The sequence below is a fragment of the Prionailurus viverrinus genome, chromosome C2 (genome assembly GCF_022837055.1).
Source record: "Prionailurus viverrinus isolate Anna chromosome C2, UM_Priviv_1.0, whole genome shotgun sequence".
Classification (NCBI taxonomy): domain Eukaryota; kingdom Metazoa; phylum Chordata; class Mammalia; order Carnivora; family Felidae; genus Prionailurus; species Prionailurus viverrinus.
Genome location: NC_062569.1, coordinates 82,991,746 through 83,003,573, shown reverse-complemented (window position 1 = coordinate 83,003,573; position 11,828 = coordinate 82,991,746). Strand labels below are relative to the sequence as shown.

Sequence of the window (11,828 nt, the reverse complement as noted above, 5' to 3'; positions counted from 1 at the left end):
TGAATCAACCACCAAGAACTCAGAACCGCTTGGCTAGGAATAAGAGTGGTTGTAATAGGTTCAGAGACAGGCATCTGTTATGCATGTCAGAGAGCAGTATGGTTCAGTGTTCAGGGTTTTCATCCTTCGTGTATTTCCAGACTTGAAGAAAAATGCTAAATTGCGTTGAGTTAGAGGAATATTTAACAGTAATCATGACCTTGTCATTTCCTATCAATATTGCTGATATAAAGAGTGCTATTTCACCACACTGGTATTGATATTCTAACAGGTAATTTGTGTTGTACCTATATGCCTACTTTCCTAACCAAATCTGTTCTATATTAGTCATAACTGGTAGTATATTGGATGGATTGATTGTAAGAAACAGAAACCATGGGGCGCCTGGGTGGCTCAGTCGGTTGAGCGTCCGACTTCGGCTCAGGTCATGATCTCGAGTTTTGTGAGTTCGAGCCCTGCGTCGGGTTCTGTGCTGACAGCTCAGAGCCTGGAGCCCTCTTCAGATTCTGCGTCTCCCTCTCTCTCTGCCCCTCCCCCACTCATGCTCTGTCTCTCTGTCAAAAAATAATAAACATTAAAAACATTTTAAAAAAGATACAGAAACCTACTAGTTAACTCAGACTAAAAGCAATTTATTAGTAACATGGTGGACAGCCTTTGAAGAATGAAAGAAAATATGAACACTCAATACTCAAAAGGAAAAATAAAACAGAGTAGTCCTTAGGAATAGCTGATTGACCCAGCTTTGTCAATCCACACCTTCCCCATCATGGAGGGAGTACATTTGTTGATTTTGCCTCCAAGATCACTTGCAATATGGTAGAGGCAGTTCCCTAAATGAAAATCAAGGTGCTTTTATCAAAAGGAGGAAGGAAATATGCTGGAAATAAAAAATAACACATGTCCACTACTTAAACCTGTAACTGCAATTCTTAATTAATTTCTTTCTGTGAAGAAAGTTTGACATTTACCTCCTTTTTTTAAAATGGTTAATTTAATCTTTTAAAATTTAAATCCAAGTTAGTTAACTTATAGTGTAATAATGGTCAGGAATAGAATTTAGTGATTCATCACTGCCATATAACACCCAGTGCTCATTCCAACAAGTGCCTTCCTTAATGCCCATCACCCATTTTGCCCAGCCCCCATTGCAACTCTCCTCCAGCAACGCTGTTTGTTCTCTGTATTTGAGTCTCTTATGGGTTGCCTCCCTCTCTGTTTTTATCTTATTTTTCTTTCATTTGTTCTATGTTCATATGTTGTGTTTGTTAAATTCCACATATGAATGAAATCATATGATATTTGTCTTTTTCTGACTGATTTATTTCATACTTAGCATAATACATTCTAGTTCCATCCACATTGTTGCAAATGGCAAGACTTCATTCTTTTTGATGGCGCAGTAATATTCCAGTGTGTGTGTGTGTGTGTGTGTGTGTGTGTGTGTGTGTGTCTGTGTACATATCTTTATTCATTCATCAGTCAATAGCCATTTGGGTTCTTTCTATATTTGGCTATTGTTGATAGTGCTGCTATAAACTTTGGTATGCATGTGCTCCTTTGAATCATTTTTGCATCCTTTGGATAAATACCTACTAGTGTAATTGCAGGGTCATAGGAGAGTTTTATTTTCACTTTTTTGAGAAATGTCCACACTGTTTTCCAGAGTGACTGTACCAGTTTGCATTCCCACCAACAGTGCAAGAGTGTTTCCCTTTCCCCACATCCTTGCCAACATCTGTTGTTTCCTGTGTTGTTCATTTTAGCCATTGTGACAGGTGTAAGGTGATACCTAATTGTGGTTTTGATTTATATTTCACTGATGATGAGTGATATTGAGCATCTCTTCACGTGTCTGTCAGCCATCTGGATGTCTTCTTTGGAAAAGTGTCTGTTCATGTCTTCTGCCCATTTCTTCACTGTATTCTTTCTTTTTTGGGTGTTGAGTTTGATAAGTTTTTTTTATAGATTTTGGGTACTAACCCTTTATCTGATATGTCGTTTGCAAATAGCTTCTCCCATGCCTTCAGTTGCCTTTTAGTTTTTTTAATTGCTTCCTTCACTATGCAGAAGTGTTTACCTTGATGAGGTCCCAATAGTTCATTTTTACTTTTGTTTCCCTTGCCTCCAGAGACATGTCTAGCAAGAAGTTTCTGTGGTTGAGGTTAAAGAGGTTGCTGCCTGTTTCCCCCTCTAGGATTTTGATGGTTTTCTGTCTTAAATTTAGGTCCTTCATCCATTTTGAATTTATTTTTGTGTATGGTGTAAGAAAGTGGTCCAGGTTCATTCTTCTGCATGTCGTTGTTCAGTTTTCCCAGTACGATTTGCTGAAGAGACTGTCTTTTTACCATTGGATATTCTTTTCTGCTTTATTGAAGGTTAGTTGGGCATACATTTGTTGGTTCATTTATGGGTCCTCTATTTTATTCTGTTGATCTATGTGTCTGTTTTTATGCCAGTACCATACTGTCTTGTGATTGCAGCTTTGTAATACAGCTTGAAATCCAGAATTGTGATGCCTTCGTGTTTGTTTGTTTGTTTTTTTCAACATTACTTTGGCTATTCAGGGTCTTTTCTGGTTCCACATAAAAATTTTATTCTTGTTTATTCTAGCTCTGTGAAGAATACTGCTGTTATTTTGACAGGGATTGCATTGAATGTGTAGATTGTTTTGGGTGGTATCGACATTTTAACAACATTTTTTCTTCCAATCCATGAGCATGGAATGTTTCTCCATTTCCTGTGTCTTTTTCAATTTCTTTCACAAACTTTCTATAGTTTTCAGTGTGCATATATTTAACCTCTTTGGTTAGGTTTATTTCTAGGTATCTTATGGTTTTTGATGCAGTAAATCGCTCTCCCTCTCGCTCTCCCTCTCTCTCTTCCTCTCAAGATTTCCCTCTCTGTTGACTCATTTTTTAGTGTATAGAAACGCTACTTATTTGTATGTTGATTTCATATCTGTGATGTTGCTGAATTCATGTATCAGTTCTAGCAGTTTTTTGATGGAGTCGTTTCGGTTTTCCACATAGAGTATCATTTATTTTGAAAACAGTGGAAGTTTGACTTCTTTCTTGCCAATTTGTATGTCTTTTATTTCTCTTTGTTGTCTGATTGCTGAGGCTAAGACTTCCAGTACTATGTTGAACAACGATGAGAATGAACATCCCTGTCATGTTCCTGACCTTAGTGGGAAAGATCTCAGCTTTCCTCCATTGAGGATTATATTTCTTGAGGGTTTTTATCAAGAAATTCATGCTATATTTTGTAAAATGCTTTTTCTTCATCTTTTAAGGGGATCATGTGGTCCTTATCCTTTCTTTTATTAATGTGATGTGTTACATTGATTGATTTGTCGATATTAAACCAGCCTTGCAGCCCATGAATAAATCCAACTTGATTGTAGTGAATAATTCTTTTAATTTATTGTTGAATTTTATTTGCTAGTATCTTGTTGAGAATATTTGAAGAAGAAATATTCAAAGAAATCGGTCTGGGGGCGCCTGGGTAGCTCAGTTGGTTGAGCATCTGATTTCGGCTCAGGTCATGATCTTACGGTTTTTGGGTTTGAGCCAACATCAGGCTCTGTGCTGACAGCTTGCTCAGAGCCTGCAGCCTGTTTCAGATTCTGTTTCCTTTTCTCTCTCTCTACCCCTCCCCCACTCATGCTCTGTCTCTCAAAAATAAATAAATGTTAAAAAAATTAAAAAAAAAGAAATCGGTCTGTAATTCTCCTTTTTAGTGGGATCTTTGTCTGGTTTTGTGAACAAGGTAATGCTGGTCTCATAGAATGAATTTGGAAGTTTTCCCTTCATTCCTAATTTTTTGGAACAACTTCAAAAGAAAAGATATTAACTCTTCTTTAGATGTTTGGTAGAATTCTCCTGGGAAGCCATCCAGCCCTGGACTCTGATTTGTTGGGAGATTTTTGATTACTGATTCAATTTAGTTACTGGTTATGCCAGTAACTAAACTGCCATAAACTAAACTAAACTAAAACTGCCATGCATATTTTCAGACCACAATGCTATGAAAATTGAAATCAACCACAAGAAAAAATTTGGAAAGACCACAAATACTTGGGGGTTAAAGAACTGAAGAATGAATGGGTTAATCAAGAAATTAAAGAGGAAATAAGAAAGTACATGAAAGTTAATGAAAATGAAAACACAGCAGTCCAAAACCTTTGGATGCAGTAAAGGCGGTCATAAAAGGGCAGTATACAGTAATCCACGTCTTCCTAAAGAATAAAGAAATGTCTCAAATACACAATCTAACCTTACACTTAAAGGAGCTGGAAAAAGAACAGCAATTAAAGTCCAAAACAATCAGAAGAAGGGAAATAATAAAGATTAGATCAGAAATCAATGATATCAGAATAAAAAAAAATAGAACAGATCAACAAAACTAGGAGCTGGTTCTTTGAAAAAATTAACAAAATTGATAAACCCCTAGCCAGATTCATCAAAAGGAAAAAAGAAAGGACTCAAATAAAATCACACATGAAAGACTAGAGATCACAACCAACACAGCAGAAATAAAACAACAATAAGAGAATATTATGACCAATTACATGACAACAGATTGGTTAATCTGGAAGAATTGGATAAATTCCTAGAAACATGAACTACCAAAACTGGAAGAGGCAGAAATAGAAAATTTGACATGTATGTCCTTACGAGAACATTCATTCATTCATTCATTCATTCATTCAAGAAACATGTGAATGCCTATTTTTTCCAGATTTTATGCTAGTCTTTGTGAAAAGAGAGATGAAGTCCCCAGTCTCATAGAATACATGTATCTCCTACAGAGATATAGTCTCTCTTTACTAAATACTCTCACTGATAGCATGAAATAAGACTTTCTTATGTGGAATGATCAAAAATGTTTCAGGTAGCACATTTATTGTCAATTAATTCTAATTGGAAGGTAGTTGGTTATCAGTATAGGTTTTAGGAGTAGGAAAATAATTTAAATAAAAATGTATTGAAAGAAAATTATTCTATTAGTGGTCTGAAGAACAAACTTGGATTGGTTGTAGGGAGAAGCAGAGGAGGCTGGGGGGGCCAATTAATTACCAGAAAATTATCAACTGCTTTCCTTCTAATAAGGTACAGAAAAAAATAAAAAAATAAAATATTAACATTTACTTATTGAGGTCTTCAGTGATTTATATATGTAAATTTACTCTTTCCCACATTGTTTTTTTCTTTATAACTGGAGTAAAGAGATACAGGTAAGGTCACTGAGATATAGAAAAGTTTGCCCTAAATTGTTTTTCGAGTGAGTGGAAGAGGTAGGATCAACAGAGCTTAACCTACCAGTACTTTGTTTCTTTAACGTTCTTTAACCATTTAACTATTGATAAATGGAGAAGATTAAAAGGATGCGTTATGCAGAAAGAAGAGATATTAGTCAATAAGCTTTATATTTTTGACTGGGACTAACTATGGAGGTTGATAGTTGGGTTTCCTTATCTCAGAGACAGATCTCAATGAGTAGTAATAATTGCCTTGTATCCTTTGTAGTATAAATATTAACACGCATTTATCAATCAAGATTTTATTATAGATTTATGCAAATTAACTTTATTTTTAACAGTGGAGAATTAGATAAAATGCTTCAGATCTTCTGTCACATCTCTGTCACATCTACTACTCTGTCATATCTACTGACTCATTCTCTAGAGAAACGTGGCTGTGAAGTTTGAATTTTATTTCTTAATGTATCTTGGCTTGTTTTCATGTATAAAGGATGGTATTCTCTGTACTGCTCTTTTTTGCATTTAAAATGCCTCATTTGAACAGCTTTGATTGATCTGTTTTTCCTGTTGGGAAGGTTATTATAAAGTTTATTTAGCACCTTTCATATTTCCATTTCCCATTTCCCTGCAAGTCACACTCATTTTTAAACGTGGCAGGCGAGGATCTATTAAGCCACATTTCCACCTTTGTAACAATCAGTGTAACCTATGTCAATGCTATGTTGATAGAAGGTCTTCTAAAGACCCCTAGGTCTTCTATCTTACTTTTTATTTTCCCCTGCAATTGAGACTTTTTTATTTTTCAGTTTTAGGCTAATTTCCCAGTTAAAAACATATTTTTAAGTTTTCAAATAAAGCATTCCTTTTGTATGGAGGGAAACATTTTAATACTCTCCCATATTTCTATTTTATTCCTTGAAAAATCAAGATGTTGGCAAATTAAATGTGTCCAGAAAAGCATAATCAATATAGTGAAGGGTTAGTAAATTATCATGTACAGAGGACAGATTAAAAGAGAGAGGATATTTAGTTTGTAGAAGAATAGTGTGTATTATAAGCTACATTCCTCATTTGTAAAAATGAGGAATGCTTATGCTGGGTAGTTTCAGAGAATAAAACTAGTTACATCCAAATTAGAGGGTAATTTATTTCAGTTCAATATAATGAAATATCTCAACAAATCATATTGTTATTATGCCTCCCATTAATTTATTATTCATTTGTTAATTAACATTTATTCAGTTCTGGGTATAGAAATTAATAAAACATGCATTTTACTCTCATGAAATATATACTTCATCCAGAGTGATGCCTTATGCAACAGAGTATTAATCTTGCAGTGGAGATGAGTACTGAGTCATCCTTTGGCACTTTGTGGGCAGTAAATGCCTTGACTCATCTAAACTATCCCCTTTCACAGGTTTGCATTTGAGGATCCTCAATAATAGGAAGGAAATGGACCCACTCATCATAAAGAATAGACTTCCTTGATGTGCATGTATACTCCATCCCCCAGGGAGTATTCAAGAAGTATTCAAAACATGGCCCAGTCTGAGATCCAGTTGAAGGTATAAGACATGGCCCAGTCTGAGACACGGTTGAAAGCGTTTCAGTATTGATAGGAAATTTGATATAGATGAATAATTCCTAAGAGCTTTCACAGCTTTAATTTTGTGGACCTACACCTAAAACAGGAAAATGGAAATGCATTCTTTGCCTTCTTACCATCTTAGCTTAAGAGGTATAGTTCTCTATGGAATGCCCAGAAGATAATCTACTCATATGAGATCTTCACATCATCAAAATCATGGTAACAATTTGAATGTTAAGTAGGTAATATAAAAATAAATACTGATTAAGTCCAATTATCATGTCTTAATATTGAAAACATTTTCTCCAAATAATGCAATGCCTTTATGAAAACAGGACTGGCAACAAAAGCAGCCAAGTATCCCCCTAACATTGATTATGTTTGTGAAAACTGCTTTGTGAAATATGTTCTTCTTAAAATTCAGAATTCCAAATAGGGGAAGGTTAGAATAATGAGGCCATTAAAATGACATGCTGATGGTGATCAATTAAGATATATTATAGCAATATAGACCTTCCTAAACCTGCTTCACTGGGAAGTCTATGTGTAGGACACAGATCTTCATCTTAAGTAAACGTTTGTCTGTGTTTATGGATGTCATCTTGTAGGTTTAGATGCTGCACTAAATTCCACAACAAGGAAAAGGAGAGAGACAGAGAGAGACACAGAGAGAGAGAGAGAGAGACAGAGAGAGAGAGAGAGAGAGAGAGAGAGAATTCCCCCAAAGACAACTGCTCCTTGCAAAGAAAAAAAATTATTTGTAATTTATTTGTACTCAAAGTGTAGTGTTATGATGGATGTTTATAAAAAAAAAACAAAAGAGGGGCGCCTGGGTGGCGCAGTCAGTTAAGCCTCCGACTTCAGCCAGGTCACGATCTTGCGGTCCGTGAGTTCGAGCCCCGCTCTGGGCTGATGGCTCAGAGCCTGGAGCCTGTTTCCGATTCTGTGTCTCCCTCTCTCTCTGCCCCTCCCCCGTTCATGCTCTGTCTCTCTCTGTCCCAAAAATAAAATAAACGTTGAAAAAAAAACAAAAAAAAACAAAAAAACAAAAGAACATTTGGATCAAAATTTAAATGCTTGGGGAGTGATATGTTTTTAATAGTTTGGAATGAAGTAGTCCTGGAAGGAAAATTATTTGAAAATAAAATACTTGATCTAGTATGAATTTTATGGTTTGTATACCATTTTAACAGCAAATGTAATCTCTCTCATTCATCTTCAAAATAATCCTGTGAGGTCTTCATTAAGGTATCTTAAGGAAATAAGTCTTGCAAGACTGAAAAAAATCTGCCTAAAGTTACATCATTAGAAAGTGTCAGACCCAAAACTTAAGTCCATGTCTTCTGTCTCCCTTTTGTGTTCTTATCACTCTACATCGATGAGGACCTCATCTTTGAAATTATATGAAAAGTCAGCAAATTAAGGGTAGAGAAATGACTCCATCTGACAACATTCATTTGCCACCACTGCTGCATTCAAAGGACCACATGAGAAACTTTGTGTATATTTTGAGTATTGTAGGAAAAATTTTCCTTTTCTGAAGACCCTGTGAGCTTATAAGGGAAAGTAGGAAAATAATAATGGTCATAAGGAAAATTATAAGAGAATCAAAGGTACTAATCCTCAATTTCCTTTTTTTAACTTAATAAGTTTTTTGTTTATGTTTTTTATTATAAAAGTATACAGAAGTCAGAAGGAAATTATGCATAGTTCAACTATGCAGAGGTGATCACTGTTGATATTTTAACTTTTTTTCCAGTTTTTATTCTATGAATTTTTATGTAGTTGAGGATCATGTCATAGTTACATATTGTATATTTACTCACATAATATTGTCATAATAATTTTTCCATATCACTAGAATTCTTTGTAAGTAACATTTTTATTACATACATAATATTCCATTTAATGGAAAAGGTATTTAATTGCAACACTTTCCTAATGTTAGATATTTAGGTTGTTTTCAATGTGTCACTCTAGAAATCGTTAGGATGAAAATGGTCTTCTTTTGAACAGATAGATGAAAGGGAGAAGAAAAAAAAAGGAAAGATTGATAGATTGATAGATAATGGTGGCTTAAGGAAGAAGGCATAAAGAGGGCATTCTAAAGTAATATATATAGAAGCCAGAGGAATATATATTCTTGGAGGATAAGGGGTATTGTATATAAAACAAGAATAAGAACTATTGTGTAAATTTGGGAGGATGTATTTGATTTTTAGAGATGTTAGAAAGAGGCAATTGAAGTCCTCTTTAGATATTTGATTAGTAGGGAAGTCTTGGAAACCTGATGTATTAGGGTCCAGACAGAGACAGAACCCATATCAGTGATTTCACAGAAAATATTTCATATAGTAATTTTAAGTGGGTATAAAATTGCCCACTATTGAAAGAGTAAAAGAAAACTCTAAGGTGTAGGAGAGATGGCAACTGCTGGAAGCTGCCAGCAGAGGGAGAAGCTCCGCTCTTCTGCACATGGTGTCTTTGGTGTCTCTGAGCTCAGGAGAGAGAGGCATCCTGGGTCTGGTACTCAGACCTCTGAGAAGGGGACCCTGCTGCTATAGAAACACGGGGAGCCATCATGGGGACAAAGATTTGCTGAAGTGCTACTCACAGGAACCACAAACTGACAGAGATCCCTCAGGACAACGAAAAGCCAGGAGCAAATTCTGGCTTCCTCTTCCAACCCTGCAGCCTTTCTCAAGCTCCCTCTATTCACAGAATCTGTTAGGGAAAAGCCACCAAAGCAAAAACTGGTCTCAGGACCAGCTTCCCAGAGGACACAAGGGTAGGTTTGGAGCAGAAAAATATTTTGATAACTGGCATAGCCTGGGACACCTGGGTGGCTCAGTCACTTAAGTCTCCCACTCTGGATTTTGGCTCAGGTCGTGATCTTGCGGTTTGTGAGTTCGAGCCCTGCATGGGGCTCTGCGGGTCGACCTGGGATTCTGTCTCCTCTCTCTGCCCCACTTTCACTCTCTGTGGTGCTCTCTCACTCTCTCTCAAAATAAATGAATAAACTTAAAAAAATTGGCACCGCTCATATCTTCTGACATGGATTGAATAAATAGATCATTGAAGGCAATACACCTATTTAGGATAAGGCACTCAGAGCTAAGACTCGCTCCTTCTTTTCTTCTTGGATTGTGGAAATGAAAAGGCTTCATTCTGATAAATTCAGTTACCATCTTCCTGTGCTTTTAAAGAAAGAGATCTGAAACTCAGGATACACAGGTCAAAGCTACTCTGCCACTGGATTATGTTATGACCCTGAACAAATTATTTACATCGCTTAGACTCAGTTTACTCTTTAATAAAAGGAAGCTATGTCTTTTCTATCTCATGAAGTTTTTGTGAGGACCAAAATGAGATAATATCATGAAAGCACTTTGTATGTCACCAAATCATTGATTTCCTTTCCAAATCCAGATCGTTTCTGAGTATGACAGGGTGAATTTCTATAACATCACTTTTCTCTCCGATGTGTATTATAAACATTGATGGATTTTATGGATTAATCTTGTTTAGTATGACTGAAATGTATCACTCTCTTGCCTGCCTATTTTTTCCTTTCTTTTTTTTTTTTTTTAATATGGAACACTTCACGAATTTGCATGTCATCCTTGCACAGGGACCATGCTAATCTTCTCTGTATCATTCCAATTTTAGTATATGTGCTGCCGAAGCGAGCACTGTTTTTTCCTTTTTTAAAAAAAAGTTTATTTATTTTTTTTGAGAGAGAGAGAGAGAAGGCGTGCACAGGTGTATGTGCACACAAGCGGGAGAGGGGCAGTGAGAGAGTGAGAGTGAGAGAGAGAGAGAGAGAGAGAATCCCAGGCAAGCTCCATGCTGTCAGCACAGAGACTGATGGAGGGATTGATCTCATGACCCTGAGATCATGACCTGAGCCAAACTCAAGAGTTGGATACTTAACGGACTGAGCCACCCAGACACCATTTGCCCCTTGCCTGCATATTGTATAGTAACTTCAGTCCCCACTGCCTACATTGTAGTCACATGCTACTTAAGCAACAAATTACGTTTTCATCCTCACCTACATTTGCTAAAGTCTTTCTCCATAATATATTTTTGTAAAAATGAAAATAGGCATAGCCTCGTTTGACCTTCTATAATAGAATAGTTTACTTTGTGTGAACACATTGTGTTTTCATGATTGTATGTAAATCTCTTTATTCTATCACTTATTAATGATTTGTCTGTTTATAACATTCTCCTTGTGAGATTGTAAGCCCTTTGATATTGGAGGTAGTTTTTATTTATTTTTTTTAAAAATGTTTATTTATTGTAAGAGAAAGGAAGAGAAAGAGTGGGGGAAGGGCAGAGAGTGAAGGAGAGGGAGAGAATCCCAATCAGGTTCCACAATGTCAGCACAGAACCCTACGTAGAATTAGATTTCACAAACCATGAGATCATGACTTGAGCTGATGTACAGTCAGGTGCTTAACGAACTGAGCTACCCAGGCACCCCTAAAAGGTAATTTTTATGTCAGTGCTTCTTACAGTGCCTTGCAGGTCACAAGTACATAATTAATACTTTTGCATAATATATTTGCAGAAGACTTGTCAAAACATTATGTTCAATTTGATATAAGAGGTGAAAGAGACAAAAAAACCAAAGATTACATGTTTGTGAGTCTAGAAATGACGGGAATTTTTATGTAATATAGAAATTTGAAACAAACGATGGATTAGAAGAAAGTTATAAACCCATTTGTCAACATGCTCAGGTTTGGTTGTTAGGAGAATGCTTAGCTGAAATGTTTTGATCAATTAAGAGACTGTTTTTAGAGGGTTGGCAAAGGAGAACTAACTGAGGGACAAAGAACAGAAAGGCCTAGGAGACTGTCATTCACCTAATAAAATGTATTGAACATATTATTTTGTGCAAGGAATCATTGGTGACTACAATTGATAAGTCACAATTGTACAATTGTGAAACGTACAGATTTA

At 36.0% G+C, this 11,828-nt stretch overlaps 1 non-coding gene across 1 annotated transcript; it reads right to left on the bottom strand.

Annotated features, from left to right (window-relative positions):
- Positions 1–10,443: 10,443 nt before the first annotated feature.
- LOC125175800 (U6 spliceosomal RNA) lies at positions 10,444–10,550 on the bottom strand. The gene has a single exon (XR_007155975.1). It is a non-coding gene; the product is annotated as a U6 spliceosomal RNA (small nuclear RNA).
- Positions 10,551–11,828: the final 1,278 nt, after the last annotated feature.